The sequence below is a fragment of the Budorcas taxicolor genome, chromosome X (genome assembly GCF_023091745.1).
Source record: "Budorcas taxicolor isolate Tak-1 chromosome X, Takin1.1, whole genome shotgun sequence".
Taxonomy (NCBI): Eukaryota; Metazoa; Chordata; class Mammalia; order Artiodactyla; family Bovidae; genus Budorcas; species Budorcas taxicolor.
Genome location: NC_068935.1, coordinates 106,472,023 through 106,474,952, shown reverse-complemented (window position 1 = coordinate 106,474,952; position 2,930 = coordinate 106,472,023).

Here is a 2,930-nt window from a genome sequence, read left to right as displayed (position 1 = left end):
AGTTCTTTCAACAAATGATCCTGGATTCTGTGAAGTGTTCTTCGCTATGCGTGGCACTAAGAACATAAGATGTCTATGGGGTCGCAGAGAGTTGGACAGGACCGAAGCGACGCAGCAGCAGCAGCAGCAGCATGGGGTCACATAGAGTCGGACACGACTGAAGCAACGTAGCAGCAGCAGCAGGGTACAGTTACTGCTCCCAGGTAAGGTGGAAAAGATGGACGTCTTTTTCCATCTTGAGGGAGATATCTCAAGTCTATTCGAGTAGGATCTAAAAGAGGCGGCTTGGCACTTCCCTGGTGGTTCAGTGGCTAAGACTTCACGCTCCCAATGCAGTGGGCCCAGGTTCAATCCCTAGTCAGGGAACTAGATCCCACATGCCGCAACTAAGGGTTCATATGTCGCAACTAAAGGTTCCACATGATGCAGCTGAATTCCGGTGCAGCCAAATCAGTAGACAAAAATATTAAAAAATAAATAAATAAAAGAGGAGGCTTACAAGGTACAAAGTGAATGCATGAGAGGAAAAAGGTCTGAATCTTACCTGGCTCGTAGGATACATCCACTAAGGTGACATTGGGTCTTCAAAGAGGAACTGGAGCCCTACAAGTGGAAAAGAGAGGGAAGGATATTTTAATGATGTTTATTTGCTGCAGAGGAGCCAATAGAGAGGGCAAGGTTACAAATTCAGGAGTGGTCTGGGATAGAATTAACAAAAGAAGATCCAGAGAAGAGAGGGGAGGTGGAGGATTTACGTGACACAGGAGATGGGGAAGTTTTTCCCTTAAAGGAACTCTACCAAAACTCTTCTCTCAAAGGTAACCACTGGCTTTCTACTCCACATTACCAGGGGTCTCTCTTCAGCACCTGTCCTGCTTGATCATTCTGTAGTTCTTAATAGTGTCCTTCTTTCCTTACCTCCCTTGTCTTTTCATGGTTATCTAAGGTTTGTTTATAGAGAAGTATATAGACCTAACCATTCCCTGGATTCTGCTGTTGGCCTCTTCAACTCTTGTTCTACACATATTTCCTCTCCAATTCAGCCACATCCATGAGCTGATCTTTGTCTGTCTGTCTCTTTCTCCTCCCAGACACTCCTCTTGACCATGAAATTTGCAGTCATCTGTGAAACATCTCTTTCTGAATGCCCCCAAAAAACTCAGACTCAACAAGTCCACAAACGAACCCCCTGTCCCTTCTCTAAACTCCTTCTAGTTGTGCCATGCCTTCTCATAGTCTCGCAAGTAAAAAAATTCAGAGTCAACCCTAGGCCTCTGGCTCTTACTCAGTCTGAAATGTCTCTCTCCCCTCCTTGGGCTCTTCTTGTACCGGATACCCCCATCTTTTTCAGGCTCTAATCATCTAGGACCAAACAATTTCCGTCATCTCTGAACCTGTCAGGGTCCTTGTTGGCAAACCACAATGCTAGACTCTGGCTAATCAAAACAGAAAAGGCATTTTTAGAAGGATGTCTAGTGGCCTCTGGGGAAGGACAGAGAACTCTGCTGAGAAAATGCAAAGCATCACATGGAGTGGAGCCCTGTCTTCCATCTGTCTTGCCATTTCTCCCTCAACAGAAAGGGTACTCAGATGTTGGGCTGCCTAAAGTGATAAATGTATCATCTAGCTTTTTCTAACCCTCTTTTAGCAGACGTTACTGGTGCTCTGCCCACATCAACTTGACCAGCCAGGACAGCTAAAGCCCCAATCGCTTGTGAGCACTGAAGCTGACAGCTTATGTCTCTGATGTTCTCAGCATTGCCCTTGGCTAACCGGAAGAGCCAATGACAGATACACCAAAGCCTGGACCGTTTTGCCCCATCTCTGCAGTGAGACTTGTGCTCCAAAATCTGTCGTGCTAGACTCAGCCTGAGATCACATCCTTGATTCTTTCTCCTGCTCTATTCGGCCTCCCTTCCTTCTGCACAGTTTTCCTCTGAGTGTACTCCTTCAATAAATCCCTGTCTCCAGCTCTGTTTACAGGAAACTCAACCTAAAAATCCACCCTTAAACAACACAACTCCTACTTCTTTTAATGACGTTTACCACTCTTATGACAATTTTTTTCTTCACATGCCTATATTGCTTAATAGACTATAGAATCCTTGAGCGCAAGGATTCCATCTTTTTTCCCCCGCTCCTTAAACCCTTGCATACATGTAATAGAAACCTTAAAAAATAGTAAGTTGAACTTAATTGAAAATAAAGGCCAAATCACAGTGAATTGAAAAATGAATAGAAATGAGATAGTGGAGACAATAAAGGTAGGCTATTCTGCCTAATGTCTAAATGTCACTATTGGCTTACCTATTTTCATCCTTCTACTAGACTGTGGATGATAGAGCAAAAACAAGTTTTTAGTAATTAGTCTCTTATCAAAAGGATTTCATAACAAGACAGAGTTTATGCAATCTGGTAATTTCCCAACGGGGTACAATGTATCATTTTTTCTTTCTTTGCTAGTTTCATCATTACCTACTCAGGAGGGGTTCAAGTTTAAAATTTTGTGGCTTGGCAATCTGTTCCATTCGAATGTCTGAAAATATGAATGGCCAGAATGGATGGCCATTCTGGATGGCCAGAATGAAGGATTTTACCCACTGTGTTTGCATTTTTGAAGCCTATGTTCCTTATCACTCACCTAGTATGCACAATTATTTTGAATTTGGCAAACGATTCCAGTTTTATTACCATGTTGGTTCAAGGGTAGGAGTCTGTGTGTGATGGCTATGAGATAATGTCTACTGAGCATTTATTATATATATTTCATCCATTGTTGGGGGCTAGACCATTGACAACAAAGAATAGAAAGTATCTCCATGTGGAAGGAGCTCAAGATAGCTAGAATCATGGCATCCAAGAAGTAGCATCACATACAGAGGACCTCCATCAACCATTTTCAAACTGATTAATAATTAATGCTGAGCCTG